The following is a 19,811-nucleotide window of genomic DNA, read 5'->3' on the forward strand; positions in this document are numbered from 1 at the left end:
CCTTGAGAAGATGTGAATGCTGAGATGGAATTTATCTGCTTATCTGGATTCCCTATGATCAACCAAAGGCCCAAACTTTATGAATAATAAGAGTCCGGCCGAATTTTGCTTGTAGGGTTTCCTCTTGCACTCCATATACCTAGAGAACCTCAGACTGAACTTTCAGCTTCTTGAATTATGCCTTGCTTGTTTATACCATCTCAGTCTGACTCAACCACTGCAGTGAAATCCTGGTTTCAGCATTTTACCAATGGACTGAGACCTGCCCTGTCCAATCAGAACTGCACAATTGGTATACTTCATAAGTGGACCTAATTGAAAACTTGGGTGGGAATTTTTGCTGTAAGTGATGGTCTCCTCTTTGTCTCAGTGAAGAACAGTCTAGGTTTCCACCTGAATCTGTGTCTCTTAGGCTGCAACTCCATTTTGCTCAAACAATGCTTTTTATCTTTTAATACAACCTAAAATTAATTTTGTTTTTACATAAAGAAACAAATAAGCAAATGGAAACAAAAAAAATACTGGTCAGGATGCAGTTACATTCTACAGTTATAAGTTTGACCATTCAACAAATTGCCATGAGGAAGAGACAGTGAACAGTAATTAGAAGAACATGCACCTTGAGTCTAAAACAATAAATACAACTGATAAGAGTCATGTTGAAAATGATTAAGAATATCTTCTTGAGAGACATCAATATGATAATAAAACAAAACAAAAACTATCAAAAAACAGGAAACATCAGAAAACAAGCTAGAAATAAAAATACCTAGTCATGAACTTTATAAGGGCACTTCAGTCAAAAGGTCAAGGACAGATTTACCACACATATGATGGTGGTCTTACAGGATTACCATGAATCTAATTTTCCTAACCCCTAGTGACATCCTATTCTAATCCATTACTCTTCTGTGATGATCTCAATCTATGGGCTAGAAATGTCTAGGGCACTCACCCAGGCCACTGTGTACTTCCCAAACATTACTTTTGAAAAATCAGTGTTTTATCTGAATCAGTGCTCAGGTTCTTATTATGATTTCGAGACATCCTTCAACAATAACCATTATAAAACTTTGAGGAAAAAATAGTTTATTACTTACAGGAAGACCCTGGTGCAAACAAGACAAGCCAGGGGGCAAACAGCAAGGAGGGTGAGTGGGGGACCTTCATATCACACAGAGAGCAGTGGGGTTCTGCTGCATCTGAGGTCCAGTAAGAGGGCCTAGGGTTTCAATGGATCACTTTTCTTATTGGTGAACTTAAGTCAAAACAGCAGGAATTTAAGTTCCAAAATCAGAAAGAAAAAACAGCTCAAATGATAAGTTATAGAAATCAACCAATATTTGTAAAACAATGAAGCCTGAACATGGAGGAGGCATCCTGGCTCTATATCCACTCACATGGCTGGCAATGTGTTTAAATGTCATAGCCCTCTTTGAAGTGGAAGCCTGGGAACTCAAAGCTTAAATCAGGCACTTGTGTTATTAAAAAGAAAAAGCCAAGTGTCAGGATTTATTTTACAATTATTCAAGTGTTTGGAATGATGCTGTTGTAAATAAACCTACTGCATCTCCATAGCTGCTATTGCCTCTGATTTGTGTAAGTACACATATGATGTTAGCAAAATGACAAATTTCTCAGAATATTTATTTCTCCATCCTTAAGTTGCACATGACTCTATTCACTACATTAAAACTAAATAAAAGACTAAACAGAAGTGCTCACTTTGGCAGCACACATACTAAAATTGGAATAATACACAGAAGATTAGCATGGTCCCTGAGCAAAGAAGACACACAAGTTCATGAAGTGTTCCATAGTGTTAGTATGGTACTGTCAGAAGGACAGACACATAGATCAATGGAACAGAATAAGCAGCCCAGAAATAAACCCATGTCTATATGGCAAATCAATATTTGACAAAGGGGGCAGGAGAATGGAATTAGAGTAAAAATACCCTGTTCAGTAAATGGTGTTGGGAGATCTGGGCAGGAACATACAAAATAATGAAATTAGACTACGTACTTGCACCATACATGAGAATAAACTCAAGGTGAATGAAAAACCTAAAGATAAGTCGTGACACCATAGAAGTTCTAGAGGAGAACATAGGCAGGTGAATTTCAGATATCCCACGCTGTAATATTTTTGCCAATATATCTCCTAGGGCAAGGAAAATAAGAGAAAAAATAAACAAATGGGACTACAGCAAATAAAAAAGCTTTTGCACAGCTAAAGAAACTGTCGTCAAATGTAAAGGGAACCAATCCTATGAGGGAACATACTGCCAAATGATACCTCTGACAGGGGTTTGATCAACAAAATATGTAAAGAGCTCGTACAACTCCACTCCAGGAAGACAAACAATCCAATTAAAAAATTGCCAAAGAACCTGAATAGACACTTCTCCAAATAGGACTTACAGAGGGCCCAGAAATATGAGGGTCTCATGAAAGGACCCTGAACATCAGTAAATGAGTGGATAAAAAAACTGTGGTACATTTACACAATGGAATACTATGCAATAGGAAGAAAAAAGGAATTTCTACCCTTCACAACAGCATGGATGGAACTGGAGAAAATTATGCAAAGTAAAATAAGTCAGGGAGTGAAAGACAAATACCATATGATCTCACCTATAAGAGGAGCCTAATGAACAAAACAAACAAATGGGCAAAACAGAACCAGAGTCATAGAAACAAAGATCAGACTGAGAGCAACCAGGGAGGAGTGAGGAGGGAAGGGACTCGTCAATGAACATGTATGAATGATCCATGAACATGGACAACAGTGTGGAGATTGAATGTGGGAACAGGGGGTGGGATGGGCGGAGGAGAGCAAAGGGGGACAAATTGGGACAACTGTAATAGAACAACAATAAAATATTTAATAAAAAAGGACTACACAGCAGATCAACATTAGTAATCTGGAAGATTAGCCATCTGGAAATTTTCTGAGATCACCCATGTTACAGCAAATAGATACAAAGAAAGAGCAAAAAATAAAGGGACAGCTAAGAAACAAAAGAGATAGGAGGAAATGTCCCTATTTATGTATATTAATGTGAGGGTAGAATGGGGGAAGGCAATATTGAAATATTAGTGGGTGAGAATCTTCCACAATTAAAATTTAAATCTTCAGATTGAATAAGCACAGTCAATCAAAATCTAGACTTAAAAAAGTCTAGACAGTATCTAATGGAAAAATAGCAGAATACCAAAGGCAGAGAGAGATAAAATTTAAAATACCTATAGAGGAACAACAATTAGATTAATAGGTGACTTTTAAACAGTGTTAATAAACAATGTAATAAGATGTGCTGGATGACTAAGGCAAATGTGTGTGACCCTTTAGTTTTAGACCCAGCTGAACTATCATTCAAGACTCAGGGCAAAGTGAAAATATTTTCTGATGAAATAGAATGTTCTTTATATATTCTTGCTGAATGTACCATAAAGGATGCAAAAGCAAAGGAATAAATTCAATTAGGAAGGAGGGAATGAGATGGGAAAAACAAAGCATTATCTGTAAAAAATACCACAACAATCATTTCCAATGGTGGGTTAAAACCAGGTGGAATCAAAACAATGTAGAACAATTAACAGGGACTTCATGTGGGGCTAATTGCTATTCAAGCATTCTGATATCCTGGAATGTTTGGTGGGAGATAGAGCTATCGACACCTTTTGTGGGTTGTCAAATTGAGAAGACTTGTTAGAAAATCCAAGAATAACTATTATATGACCAGAAATATGCATCTTCAAATACTGTTATGGGAAAAGGAAGAGGATAATAATCAATTTATTATATTGAAGACACAATGACAAGAAAACATTAAAAATTTCATTAAAAAAGAGCTTGGAAAATATACTCATATGATACTTTAAAGCAGATAATATAAATGAAATAAAGACATATTTTAAACATGCATAAGTGACCAAAATGGCATGGTAGTGAAAAAAAGCAAATGGCCAAAATTTAGATACCTTATGGTACAATTTATTTTTAAATGTACATTAAACAGTTCCTGTTATAAACTATATAAAAGTTTAGAAGACACAGATGCACTCTAACTTCAGGTTGCTCATAAAACAACTGAAGCTTAGGAGAAAAGGAAATTAGCTGAAGTGAAATGTGCCAAGATTTCTTTATAATATTTTATTCTTTATAACTTTTTTGCTGTATTATATTTTATTTCTTTATAAACAAAGAATGTAAAGTAAATATTGCAAAGTGTCAGCAGCTGTTAAATCTACTTGGTGGGTGGAATGTTTATGCTATTTTTATATTTTTCTTAATTTTTCTTTTGTCATAAACATTTCAATCTGAGGCAGTAGATCTTAAACATTATAAAAGTTGCAAAATTGGTATTAGCAGAAATTACAAAACAGGATTATTTATACAACCTAGCTTTGTTATATATTACAGGTGATCTCAATTATATCATTACTTTTCCTGTTTTCATGCCTCTTTTGACAACAGCTAGGTTTGAACCTATAATGTTCACTAACCTGTTTTAGATGTTTGGTGTTGGTAGCAGCAGTTGACCTTACACTTCTCCTGGTACTTGAAGAAGTCCAGCCAATAACTAAGTTTACTGCCTCACTTTCCCTACAGAGTCCCTTGGAGAATCACATGATCAAATTATCCAATTATCAAAGATTATCTGGTCAGATTATTTTGGGAGAGGCGTTCAGAAGAGACACCCAGAGAAACTGGCTGTGGAAGCAGGGTTTATTATCCGAATTCATGTGCAACCCTGTTACCTTCCCAGTCTCAATTCATTTTTGTGGCTGTACCTTGGGCTCCAAATAACAAGGTAGCGTCGTGTTTAAAAAGAAGTAGAAGAGGGAGTTATTGGGGAACCCCTTTATTGTATCAAGCAACTGGAACTTTGCAAATTGCTGAAAGCTTGGCTATATTCTAATTATAAAAAAGCACATTTTTGCTTAAAAATAATAATGTTTCACTTGTTTAAGTGATAAATGATTGGATTGTTATTTTTGTTTTCAGGAAATTCACATACGATCTATGGTAAAATAAATGAGTTCAAATTTGGTAGACAATGTTAAGGCAGAGACCTAATTTTAATTCCAAAAAAGACATTATATTTTTAGTAATAAACTTTAGAGATATTCTAAAATATAAGTAAATTTAATAAAGGTATGTTGGTTTTATACCAAGTAATATGGTGATATAAAAATAGCTTTTCCTTAGATGGTTGTTTCCAATCAAAATTACTTTTTTCTTTCATGCAAACTAAATTCTGTTAAATTTTAGTATAAAAATAATAAAGTCAAAATTCTATGTATGCAGTGCAACAGATACAAAAGTGATAACCAATTACAGCTAACCCTTGAACGATGGTGAGGTTAGTGCACCAACACTCTGCACACAGTCAGCAGTCCACATGCAAATTCCGACTCCCACAAACTTAACTAGGAAGAGCCCACTCTTGCTGGAAGCCTTGTGGATGACATAAAAAGTCCATGAACACAAATTTTATATGTTATATGGACCCATGCAGTTCAAACCCATGTCGTTCAAGGGTACACTGTAATTTTGGGGCATCGTCAATTAGATGTGACATTATTAATAACTAATATGATGCGGTTAGATAAGGAAAACATTTTTCACCTATTCATCTTTTCAGTATAATCTTTAAAGGGGGCTTATACTTACATTTGAGAGGAAGTTAAAGTTGTTAATATTTTTAACAAAGAAACATTGCATGCTTAATTTGTGCCAGATAATCTGCTGTATGATATGGATATAAAAATTAAATATATACACAATACCATTATATATACCATCATATGTACACCATGTAATGTTATATATCCAAACACAGAAGAATTCACAAAGTGCTTGAAAGCATATTAAATTAATAATGGTATATTGGGAAAGGGTAAGAAGAGGGGCATTCCAGGGAAAGGAGATCAAGTACATAGTCTATATGTAATCCATGTAGCCAAAAAGTAGTTCAATATCACAAAGCACAGGTCATTAACACCAAAGATGCAATAGGAAACACATGGACCTCTCCTTTGAAGATGTAAGAACACTTCATGAAATAAGCAAATTTATATATATATATAATTTCCAAAAAATTTGGACATATATATCATACATTTTTATCCAGATTTTCTAGTATTGACCTATAAATTCATGCCAGGGAATTCTATTAAAAGATTTTTAAAAAGTAACACATTCAGTAAATACAATTACCCATTCACCCTTATGGTATATATTATCCTGAATTTATTTGGAAATTGTTTATTAAAATTTGAATAAGTCATTATTTGTTAAAATATTCTGTAGTCAATGGAATCGCCACTAAATTTATTGGGAAATTTTATTAAACTTTATTTTAACAAATCAATGATAATAATATTGGTCAAAGGGTAACATTAGTTATAGAAAGATATTTCTCTACAATTTGACTAGTGGAACTCTGTTTAAATGATGGGAACTACATTGCTTTGACAAAATCTATTGGTCTTCATTAAACAGTTTCTTTATAAACCTGGAAACATACACAGACCCTTAGGCTGAAGCCCACAACAGGAGAAGAGCTTTTCTCTAATGCACTGCATCCCATGGTTTATGGCTGTCTAGTATGGCAGGTGTTTAACAAAAGTAAATCTCCATAAATGCTAGTCAAACAATGACAGTTAATAGAAGTTTTACCCAGTGGTATCATGGTAATAATTAACAATTATTATAGCAAAAAGGAAAAGCATGATAATAAAAAAGTCAGAAGCTAATAAAGAAAAGGAATGAAGTAACTGCATGCACACTCTACCCATGCAATCATCGTAAATAAATCCCCTTAACAAAGTAACTCTATATCAGAGAATCAAACAGCAGAAACTGGAGGAGCCCCATAGTTCATTACTCATTCTACTTCACATGACTCCAGCTTCATGCCCTTCCAACCCAGGAGGTAATTGGTACTTAGATTTTATAATTTAATGCTTTGTTAGGAAGGTTCCACACTGTCAGAGTGTGAATTTTTAATTTCCTACTAAGCAAAAGGTAATGCTGAATGATTATCAGAGACACAAGGAAACAGACACATAGATACAAAAAATGTAAGACTGAACTTCAACATAAGTGACCCAATTTTCATTTATTGAACATAATTTTAGAACACAATGAAATTCATGCTACCAAATCATTTGTTCTACAACCTGCTATGATGTTGATGATTCATCACAAAAGACAAATTTTCCCACTACCAGAGTCATTTTAATTATCCAACAAGATAGGCCTATTACTAACAATAATCTGATGGAAGAAAGAAGGAAGGAAGAGGGGGAGGGAGGGAGGAAGGGGGGAGGGAGGGAAATAAAGACAGTACATATTAGTTTAAGGTTTAAAAACTACTTTCATATATTTCATCTGATTTAAACAAAAGAACCAAGAACCTTACATAGACAATCTCATTTAATTCTAACATCATAACCTTCAAAACTCCAGTACTCAATCAGTCTTAAGTTTGGTATTTTGGGTGCAAGCATCTTTATATGAAACCATATTCTGTTAGTTAAAATGCATGATACCTACAAAACGGAGAATCCAATATCAAAGAATATTTCTCACTAGTGTAATGGGGTGCAGAGCATGGGTCCCCTGAAAGTATGGGGACCAAACCACAATCCTGTCATCAGGCAGGATTGGGGTCAGGGTGACCACAGAGCAGGAAGTACAGTGTTTAAGACACATCAAATAACAAAGGCAAATTAATAGCTTTGCCTTCCTGAAGGCAAGAAGGCTGCTGCTTGGGACAAATTGTGTACATGACTGTGAGGATGTGCATTGACTCATGACATAGCCTGGAGGCAGGTGATGGGCAGAGGGTGTCAGATGCCCTCCCCAGATGCCTGTGCATCACTGACAGCTCTTGCCCTAACTAACAATGGCAGCCAAAAGAGAGTCAAAACAGTAGAAAGCTGACAAACATGGTAGACACTAATGCACCATAGGAAGAGCCAGATATGACGTCACACAGGATGTTTCAAGCTGAACATTTAAATTAGAGAGGGGTGAAGGTCATAAGGGGAGTCACAAGGAGAGAAGGAGTTCTTCCTGGAGAGCTGACAGAGCTGCAGGTCCTGCCAGGCCAAGCAAACAAGCGTGTAACAGATGCTTGGAGCTGAGCTGTGACCAGGAATGCTGAGTTGCAGACTTCTACTTCTCTAAAGGACACAGAGAAAAGTCACTCTCTTGGTTTGGGGACTCATGGTACAGGACTTCAGAGCTTGATGTAAGCTCTCTCCCTCTGGGTTTTTGGCATTTGGACATTCTGAGCTTCTGGCCCTGCTCCCTGCACAAACAGGAGCACTTGTAGGACCAGGAGATGCAGGGCCCACCAGAGAATGGGAGCTCACTCATAGAGGCAGGGTCCCATGCAGGGACTGTGCCTCTCTGGGCTCCACTCTCTGAGACAGTGTAACACAGTACATGGTTTCCTAAGTGCTACATGGAGGCTGAAAACAATGTACCCCAGATCCTGGAGGAGAGAGCTGTGGGAGAGGATGGCCACTTTGAAGCGCACCCAAAAGTGCACATTCCAGGGAGGATGAAGATCTATAAGCACAACTGGCTGATGGACAGATAAGGAAATGGAGAACTTGTGGGTGTGGTTTTGGCTTGTAAGCTTTTGGGGAGCAAGGGAAGCTCTGGATCTTGTGGGAGAGGAGGGCTCTGAGCAGGAGTGTTCTCAGGACCCCCAAGATCAGAACCCTGTTAATAAAAGCCTGTTTCCCTTGACACTAATTGTTGAGTCACATAGATTAAAGGTGCCATGTGGCCAGGTCTGGGTTTGCATGATTACATTAGCACATTAAAATTAATTGCATTATTTTATCATTTTATATTTTTCCCATGGAAGGTAGATTTTGCCCTATTGTGAAGGGATATATAAAGTATTTCATAAACTCTTGAGCGTGTGTGTGTATGTGTGTAGAAAGCTGAGGAAACTCAGAAGGAGCATGGGCAGGGGGGAAAGAATGGGTGGCAGGCAATGGAGATGGCTGGTGGGGATGTCTATCTTTTTTGCGTTTTATTTCCACACCTGGTAAGGTGACTGGAGAGTAGTGTTCCATAAATATTTGTGTAATGATTTATGGGAAATCAGAATGATTTATAATTGACAAATATCACAAATTTTGCTATTCCTGCACCATATCAAATGAGACTTCATATATGACATTATTTTAATTTTGTTAGCTTTTAATAGTAAATGAGTAACTAATTCTCTATATAAACATCTTTTCTTCAGTTCTCAGGTAATCAAACTCAGGCAACCTCTGGTTCTGCTCAGTGCTTAGCACAGACACCAATATGCAGGGGGCACTTGGTGAGTTAGTAAGAAGTACATGAACAAATATAATCTAAGGAACATGAGTGATAAAACATTAAAATACTGCTCAGTAATTGGAAACAAATGCTTTCACGTTATCTATTAGGAAATGGCAGAAAGGACCACAGATTGCCTAGGGAGTAAAATGATGGGAATCATTATCACCCATGATCAGGACTATTTGCAAAAGGCTTTACTGAGAGGCAGTATTCCATTTGGTAAGATTACAGACTCCATAGCCACACTGCCTGGATTCATTACCCAGCACTAAAACTTGTGTAATATATGGCAATTAATTAACATCTTTGGTGTCTCCATTTCTCTTGTGTACAATGAGGATAATAGGGTCTGTTTTAGGACTCTAGTGAGGGTTACCTTATTATGCAGACTTATGTTCAGCCAAATAAATAAATATCTTAATCACACTGCATACAAAATAAGGTAATGTATGTCAAAAAAAAATAAAATCATAGACTTCCACTTGCAAGGTATTACAGATGAAATGAATAAACAGAAAAATATAAAGCTAATAATGGATCAGCTGTGAAACTTAACTTCAATCTTTTGGTGTTTTTAAAAACTTTGTAGTGGCATGTTGATTTTAGCCTAACTAAACTCTCACACTTAAATGTAGTAATAAACATAACACTGAGATAGGCTTTTCAAATTGTTATTGAAAATGCATTGATTTTCCCCTCACATTTAAGTGCCCATAGAAACCTCATAGTTCAGTTTGTTTTCTTAATGCACTCATTAGTTCAGTAGATGAGTACAGAAAGCTTAACATTTGTCCAGAACATACAACATATTCTGTCAGAATTTGTTGAATATGATTTGCAAGACTTTTTATCAGTTCTGCCAGACAATAACACAATGAGAATATACCCTGTTAGTCATCTACATTTATGCTAAAGGGATAGTGACTTGGTGAGGTATAAAACCAGATGGTTGTATAAAAGCAAACATTTTTTGTAATAAGCATTCAGACAGCTAGCTGGGATATCCTCCCTCCCAACAAGGAAGCCCAGCACCATATGGTTTCACTGGTGAACTCTACTAAACATTTAAAGAATTAATGCTAATCCTCAAATTCTTTGAAAAAAAAGTTAAAATGAGGGAACACTTCCTGACTTATTTTATAAGGCTAGTATTACCTTGATACAAATTTCATAATTAAATATTCACTTTTTCTGATTCACAAAAGGATGTCATTTTAAACCTTCCATTTTTCTACCCAACAGTGAATGCATAAATAATCATGAAAAGCAATAGAAAATTCTTGTCTTGGGTACATATTTTACTCAATATTGACAATGTTTTAGTATCTCATTATGTTGTAAATTGAGGTCACTCATGTTTTTTCCTAGAAAATTCACTGACAACAAAGGAAATGGTTTTATGTATACACACATTCATCAATTTAGAGCTTTTCTATCAGGGAAGGACTTATCAGAATGACTTGGGATTTTCTCTGTGCCTTTCCCCTTTTGTATCAATTCCATTTTTAATGGAGAATTGGTGTATCCCTGAGGTTTGGGAGTAGAATTTTTTTAAAAAGAAAAATCATTGCTTAAGTACATAGATTCTGAAAAAGAAGCACAAAACTAATTCTGAGTCCAATGTTCCAAGCATATATGATCTTTCTGCTTACTCTAAATTAAGTAAACTTCATGTGACTTGCATTCACTGTAAATTATATCTAATTATTTATTTATTTTCAACATATAATATTGAACAACTAGGCAAATGCTAAGATATGAGGATACCTATGGAAGTACCATGGTGAGTGAAAAGACATAATCTCATATTTTTCAATACTATTTGCATTTGAGATATGTCTCACTAATGTAAAGAGAATGTAATCAAAAAACTATAATAATGTTAGAAATGGATTAAACAATGAATCATATATATGCCCATAAAGTATGATTGCCAGAAGATATAAACTAGAAATTCAGGACATAGGGTGCACGGGGCATACTCTTTCATATCATATATCCACATATTTCCATGTAAAAGAAGCAAAGTAATATTTTAGAGTTTACCACAGTTGGTACTCCTTAATACTCCACTATTGATAGTCAAAATGCATAAATTTGAATGCTTTTCTCAGACAGCTTCTTACCCCTTTGATAAGAATATAAATATTTCAGAGATAAGATCATTGAACAGGTCCTGTTGATTCGTACGCTGTAGGAGAAAGGACTTTGTCTTCTTTTGAAATACATTCTTTCTTCTCTGACTGTTCCCCCACAACCATTAGAACCAATGTCATTTTTTAATTTGTTTATAATATCTCTTACCTTAGAAAATCACAACAGAAACTTGATTTTGGTCCTTCCTTCAAATCTGCACATACATTGTAAACCCCAAGGTGCATATGCAGATTGGCAACTGGCCAGGGTTTGAACTGTCCTTATATAATCTGTATATATTATCCATGTATTTTCAAAATGATTTTTTATAAAAGCATGTCAGAGTCATGCTGTTGTCATTTTTAACAAAAATCCATATGGTAAATTTTGGAATTCACAATAGTGAATCTAGGGTTTTATAAAGTATGAGTAAAATAATGTCTACATGGTCTTTGAAAGAAGAAAACAAAAATTCCTGAGACCTTATCCTAACGACCTCTTTAAATATCTGAAGTAAGATAAAACTAATACATCTCAAGTACTCTGAATAGTAAGTAGAAAGGCAGGCTCAGTAAAAGGCATCTCCAGGGTCATATACTTAATTTATATTGAGTGTGTTCTTCTGACTTTCATTAAGGTATGCCCAAGTAGTTTTATTTTCATTCCAGGTACATTCATCCTTGGGAGTTCATTTCAAGTGAATCAAGTTGTTGAACAACATTTTTGTCAGCTGTGAACACTAAATGTGATAGCAGAAAATAGAGTTGGCAAGGAAGTGTGAAACAGAGTTTTGAATGGGGCACTGAAGCAACCATGTGCAAACTTTAAGTTGACAGGAGAGCATGTATGAATCATGCTTTTCTAAAATATATGTTGTTTTTGCCTGCCCTGTGAAGTAGGATGTTTTAGTGGTCCATTTTTAAGGGCTAGATTGATTAAAAAAATGCTTTTCTGTCTCTCCATAGGTAAGTGGGCATTTGGTGGTATGAGGTGCATTTCACAAGGCATAATCATGGGAATAGTTTATTTTGAAGTTTTGTTTTTCTCTTTGATTCTATTCAAATATTTATTCTTTCCTTCATCATTTTTTCTTTATTTCTTTACTCAGTATTATTATAAGACAACACTGCTAAAATAGCACTTTTTTTCTCTTTTAAAGGATTTTTTTCCTTAGTAATTGTTGACCAATTAGGGCTTAGTTTTACCAATTCCACCCATTTTTCATATCTAATTTTTATTTTCTACTCAAATACAAAGAATTTCATCTGCCATGACTTACATTATAGCTCTGAAATTGAATTACTTTTGTCTTTATTTGAAATTTTAAAGAACATTATGGTTCAGAATTCTCAGGGGTTTTTTATTTGTTTGTTTTTTAGATACTATATAATTCCAATTTTTTTCTTTTACCTGTTGGGTGGTGTTGGGGAGTGGGATAAAATGTCTTCACAAACCTATTTTAATTCAAGGCACAGCAAGGTCCTTCACTGTGTCAAGCAATACTGTATTTGTAAAGCTGTTTAATTTGCCATTTTAACACTAGTGGGTGGGTGGCATAACTGCACATAGCACATGTGATTTGTGTGCATTCCCACAATTCAGAGACTACATTTATAAGTAGAATCTATAGTAAAATATTGGAAAACGTAGAATTTCCTACTACATGATGGTGTGCAATTTCTTTCAAATCCACAGGGAGTTATTACACTATCTTCATTGACCCTTACTTCTAATTAATGCATTTTGGTTATGGCTGACTTATCTAATCTCTCTTGCCATTAGAAATAATACAATGTGTGTGTGTGTGTGTGTGTGTGTGTGCGCATGTGTGGTGGGTGTATGTTTATGCTTGAATTCACAACGCCTGTCATATTTAGGCAATAAGAACATTCTTTTTAATTGATTTTAAGAGAGAGAGTGAGAGCGAGAGTGAGAGAGAGAGAGGAACATCGATTTGTTGTTCCACTTATTTATGCATTCATTGATTTCTTCTTCTATGTGCCCTGACCAGAGATCGAATTCACAACCATGGCATACTGGGAAGATGCTCTAACCAAATGAACTACCCAACCAGGGCTTAAAAACATTCTTTTAGAAGTCCACATTTAGATATGCATATATGAATTCAATAAAAGAATCTTTATTGACACAATATTTACTAAAAGGATTTATAAAAAGTTACAAAGCAAACACAAATATTTTTGATATCTTCAGGATTTTAAACCATATGCCATTTATATATTAAATTTAAAGTAAATATTGAGAAGTAATATATTTTAACATATAATGTTCAGAAAAGTAAAACACAATTAACTCTACCTCCAAAGTTGTTATTTTAAAATCTACCAAGTACTAATATCCTTATATAATAACTATAAGACCAGTTTATAACTTGAATATCAGATTATATTCAGAAAGCCTGTCATACATATCTTTGTGTTGTTCTCTTCACATGTAATTACTCTGAATTCCCTAATAATTTGCTTAGTGGCAATTCATTTTTATAGACATTGAAGTCTGAAAGCTGTGTCTTAAACAGAGAAGATTTTGTAGCTACCCTTTACCATCCATTGATTGTACCTTAACATTAATTTGAATCACCAGCAGCCCTGACACTTGTGAAGCACAAGATTTTCAAACTACAGTGGTACTAGGGATGGACAACTAACATGTGTTGACTTGAGAGGAAAAGCCATTCACTGTTTCTTTAACAAAAACAGAATGTATCATAAAGGAGGAAACCTGGTTGAGATTTCTTCTTAAGTTTAAGAGACTGTGATAGAAATTTTTGCTTCTACAATTAAATAAAACTATTGCAAAATAAGCTGAAATAGATTTTAAAAGGAAAATGCTGCCAATAACTACTTGATGATGGTAAATAAAACAAAGTCGAATAAGTTTACCTGGAACCTTGCCAATGTCAAAGACAATATGTCAAATTTCACTATGTCTATTTCGAATCTTAAATTTTGGAGTAGAGATATTTATAGTGATATTGGTCTAATGGTCACTTTGTGAAATTAATCATTCTATAATACGGTTGATTAGACTTTGAGGAAAAATCTTGACTTTTGCAGCCACAACTGGCTAAAAAATGGTAACAAGTTTAGATTTTATGATTCCCTTGATATTTTAAAAATAGGCACATTCACTTTTAATTTTTTGAGTTAATTCCATACTGCTTTCCACAGTGGCTGCAACAGTCTGCATTCCCACCAACAGTGCAAAAAGGTTCCCTTTCTCCACATGCTTGCCAGCACTTGTTGTTTGCTGATTTATTGATGACAGCCATTCTGACAGGCGTGAGGTGATATCTCATTGTGGCTTTAGTTAATATTTCTCTGATGATCAGTGATATTGAGCATCTTTTCATATGTCTACTGGCCATCTGTATGTTCTATTTGGAGAAGCGTCTATTCAGATTATTTGCCCATTTTTTAAATTAGAGGTTTTTTTGGTGTTGAGTTTTGTAAGTTCTTTATACATTTTGGATATTAACTCTTTATATGACACAGTGGCAAATATGTTCTCTCATTCAGTGGGTCCTCTTTTTATTTTGTTGGTGATTTCCTTTGCTGTGTAAAATCCTTTTAGTGTGATGTAGTCCCATTTGTTTATTTTTTCTCTTGTTTCCCTTGCCTGAGGAGATATATCAGAAAAAATATTGCTATGAGCAACTTCTGAGTTTTCACTGCTTATGTTTTCTTTTAGGATTTTTTATTGTTTCAAGTCTAACATTTACATCTTTAATCCATGTTGAATTTATTGCTGTGTGTGTTATAAGATGGTCTAGTTCACTTTTCTGCATGCATCTGTCCAATTTTCCCAACACCACTTATTGAATAAACTATCTTTAGCCCACTGTATGTGCTTGCTTCCTTTGTCAAACATTAATTGACTATAAAAGCATGCATTTATTTATGGGCTCTCATCTGTTCCATTTGTCTGTGTTTGTTTTTATGCCAGTGCCACACTGTTTTGATTACTATGGCCTTATGACTCAGTGATTCCACTTCAGAGAACTTATCTAAGGAAACCTGAAACACTAATTTGAAATAACATAAGCACCCCTATGTTCATTGCAGCATTATATACCATTGCCAAGATATGGAAGCAGCTGAAGTGTCCATCAAGCAATGAGTGGATACAACAGCTATGGTACATTTACACAAAGGAAAATAGTCTGCCGTAAAAAAGAAGAAAATTTTGCCCTTTGTGACAGCATGGATGGACCTACAGAACATTATGTTAAGTGAAACCAGTCAATAAGAGAAAAACAAACATCATATGATTTCACTCATAGGTGAAATCTAAAGAACAAACTGAACTAACATGCAAAATAGAGACAGACTCACAGAGGGCAGCCTGACAGCTCAGGGTGCAGAGGTGTGTAGGTAGAAGGAGCCAAAAAAGATAAAAGACTCATGGACACAGACAACATCGTGGTGATTGTGGGAGGGAGGGTGGTGGATGAAGGTAGAAAATGGTATAAGGGGGATAAATGATAGTGGAAAAATACAATAAAAATACATCATTAGAAAATGTAAGTAAATAAATAAATGCAGACTGATTCTGAAAAAATAAATAAAAATAAAATAGGCACATTCACTTTAAAGTGTAAACCATAAAATAAAATTCCAGAAGTTGTAAAAGGCCAAAATGATAATTTCAAAATTATTCACATAATTTTTGCAGTGCCGCTCTACAACCTGAACAACAAAAATATAGTAGCAACACAAAGTTTACATAATCAAGTTCTTCCTGATTCACCTGTTTTTTGTTGCTTGATTTATTTCTTATTCCATCAAAAGTCCTCTTATTCTTTCGCATGTGTTATTGAAAACAACAAAAACAAAGCCTACTGAATAGGTAAATACCTCCTTTGTAAAAGATGTATTTTAAAAAATTCAGAAAAAAATACTTCTGGTAGACTTCTCCTCAACATGGAGGCATAGGTAAACACAGCTTGCCTATTCACACAACCACACCAAAATTACAACTAAAATATAAAACAACCATCACTCAGAGCCATGAAATCAAGTTGAATGGGAGTCCAACAACTACAGAATAAAAGAAACCACACCCATCAATACGGGTAAGAGGCACAGAGACACAGAACGGGCTGGTTACACACCCACATGTGATACATAAAAATTTGGAGGGATTTCATGGGAATGAGGAGTCCCAGTTCTACACCAGGCCTCCCAGCCCAGGGTTCCAGTATCAGGAAGATGAGTTCCCATAACTTCTGGCTATAAAAATCCTCTTAAGGGATTGAGTCAGTGTAATAAATTGCTGGATTACCAAGCAGTTCCTCTTTAAAGACCCTCATACTTAATTACCAAGCAGTTCTTCTTTAAAGACCCTCATACTTATTTACTCATACTCACTCTCTCTGAGCTCCAGCATCAGGGAAGTGGCTTAAAGTGCACTGGTGGCATATGGGGAGGAACTGAGGAGCGAGAATTAAGGGGCACCTTTCTCCTTCCTTTTCTGAAGGAGAACACTCCTCTCACCACCACCAGGGAGCCATGGAGCCAGCAGGCAGGAGCCATATCTGAGATTTCTTTAACCTCCTCCCACTGTTTGCTCCATGCTGGTGTTTCTCTGAGGCTGCACCCCAAACAATTTATGTACTCACCCAAGCTGTTAACAGTGGCTCTTCCTTATGAATGGCTAGTCTTGGCTCATCCTTCACATCTTCCTAAATCATCTCAAACAGACAACAACCGGCCTCAGCAAGCCCCCAGCCCCATACATCCTGCTAAGTGGCCCCAGTCTCAGCACTAGTAGCAGCCAGCCTAGGTTCACAGCTTGGCTTCACCTGGGAACCTCCAAGCCCAGTACAAGTAGCAGCTGTATCAGATTGCTCTATAACTCAGGCAGGTTGGCCCCAGGCAAAACACAGGTGGTGGCTGACCTTAGCCTGTGCCACCTGGGAAACCCCAGAGCTTGTGCACCTAGTAGACAGCTATGGATCATGTCGGACCACCACCACCCAGCCCCTGTGCAGCAAATTCTCCATGGAGGAAGGAGGTTGGTAGTCAGTGGCCACAACCACTCCCTATAGCTGACTGCTCTGAGTAAATCTCTTCTATTGACCTGTTAACTGCAATCAAAAAGGCTCAACTACAAGAGGAGGGTATACTCGGCCCACATAGAGGGCACACCTCAAGTACCAACTTTGAGTGATAAGGGGAGTTCTGTACCACTGGATCCTACAGGACACCGACTCTATTAGATAACACTACAAACACAAGGAGTCATGGCAGCTCTACCTAATACATAGAAACAAACACAGGGAGGCTGTCCAAATAGGGAGATAAAGAAACACAGCACAAATTAAAGAGCTAGATCAAAACTCCAGAAAAGGAAACAAATGAGCAGGAAGTAAGCAATCTGTCAGATGCAGAATTCAAAACACTGGTTATAAGGATGCTCAAAGAACTGAGTGAGGACCTCAACAACATAAAAAAATCCAATCCAATCAATGATTTGGAACATAAGGAAGAAAAAAATAACCAATCAGAACAATCATAAGAAGAAAGAATCCAAAAAAATGAGGATAATGTAAGCAGCTTCTGGGACAACTTCAAGCATTCCAACATTCTCATCATAGGGGTGCCAGAAGGAGAAGAGAAAGAAAAAGAAATTGGAAATGTATTTCAAAAAATAATTAAAGAAAAATTCTTTAATTTGGTGAAGGAAGTAGACGTGTAAATCCAAAAAGCACAGATAGTCCCTAACAAGATGGATGCAAAGAGGCCCACTCTAAGACACATCAGAATTAAAATGCCAAAGGTTAAAGATAGAGAATCTTAAAAGCAGAACGATAAAAGCACTTATAGGGGAGTTCCCATAAGACTGTCAGCTGATTTCTCAAGAGAAATTTTGCAGGCTAGTAGTGATTGGCAAGAAATATTCAAAGTCATGAAAAGCAGGGACCTACAGACAGGATTGCTCTACCCAGGAAAGCTATTATTTAGAATTGAAGGGCAGATAAATAGCTTCCCATACAAGAAAAAACTAAAGGAGCTCATCATCACCAAACCATTATTGTATGAAATGTGAAAGGGACTTATTTAAGAAAAAGAAGATCAAAACTATAAACAGTAAAATGGAAATAAACACTTGTCTATCAACAATTGAATCTAAGAAGCAAACTAAGCAAACAAGAACAGAGACAGAATCATGCATACAGAGTGTTTCATGGTTGCCAGATGGGAGGAGTGTTTGGAGGAATTCAGGAAGAGGTGATGGACTTAAGAAGTACAAATAAGCTGTTACAGAATAACGATGAGGATGTGAAGTACAGTGTAGGAACTGAAGTAGCCAAGGAACTTATATGCATGACCTATAGACATGAACAAAAGTGTGGGGATTTCCTGAGGGAGTGGGTGGTGATGGTGGAGAGGGGAAAGGGGGGAAATTGGGATAACTGTAATAGTACAATCAATAAAACATAATTTAAAAACATTTACAAAATCAGAAAAATATTTTTTAAAATAAAAACAAACTAAAAATACCCCCAATGAATAGTAATCAAAGGTTTGTACAGTGGTTCTCTTATTATTCATTCTTTAGTAAATGAATACTTGATTCTAACTATATATGTATTTACTCATTTAATTGTTAATATATACCATTTGTTACACATTATGTTGGACAATGAAGTTATAGTGGTTAGAATAACAATGGAGATACCCTTGAAGGAATTTACAGCTCAATGGGTTGTTGGATAAATAAATAGGGATGATAATACCACAGGATATAAAGCTATATGTAAACACACACACCATATATGCATATATACTCAGATATGTATGATACTTCATGTTAAAATATGGAAAACACTTCGTAGTTAACATTTAATACTTTAAAATGTTAATTACTGTCATTACCACAATACAAAGTATATTTGAAGTCTCAATCAATACAGTAAGACTAAAGAAACAAATGGAAGGTATAATAATTATCAGAGAAAAATAAAAAAATGCCACATCTCAGATAATATTGAAATATATGTCTGTGATCTCAAATAGAGTTGATTTCTTAAAAAAGAAACAATTCAGTCAAATCATAAGAATTTTATGAATGTTATTACATTACAAAATGTCATTATATAATAAAAAGTGAAATCATTTGTAAGAAGTAATAATCCCAAAAATGCATACACTTAATAAAATAATTTTATACATAAACATTTATAGAACCAGAATAAAATATATATAGTAATTACCAAAATAGGAGACATCAATGTGCTTCTTCCAATATTTCTGTGATGTTAAAAATAGTACAGATATTGCCCT

At 35.4% G+C, this 19,811-nt stretch overlaps 1 protein-coding gene and 1 non-coding gene across 2 annotated transcripts in view; one reads left to right on the plus strand and one right to left on the minus strand.

Moving 5' to 3' along the window:
* Positions 1-19,811, minus strand: part of NEGR1 (neuronal growth regulator 1) — an 838,303-nt gene that overhangs the window by 708,355 nt on the left and 110,137 nt on the right. The window lies entirely within an intron of this gene.
* Positions 1,718-1,824, plus strand: LOC114498223. Its single transcript, XR_003684669.1, has one exon. It is a non-coding gene; the product is annotated as a U6 spliceosomal RNA (small nuclear RNA).

This window comes from Phyllostomus discolor, chromosome 5 (assembly GCF_004126475.2).
Source record: "Phyllostomus discolor isolate MPI-MPIP mPhyDis1 chromosome 5, mPhyDis1.pri.v3, whole genome shotgun sequence".
In the NCBI taxonomy this organism is placed as follows: Eukaryota; Metazoa; Chordata; class Mammalia; order Chiroptera; family Phyllostomidae; genus Phyllostomus; species Phyllostomus discolor.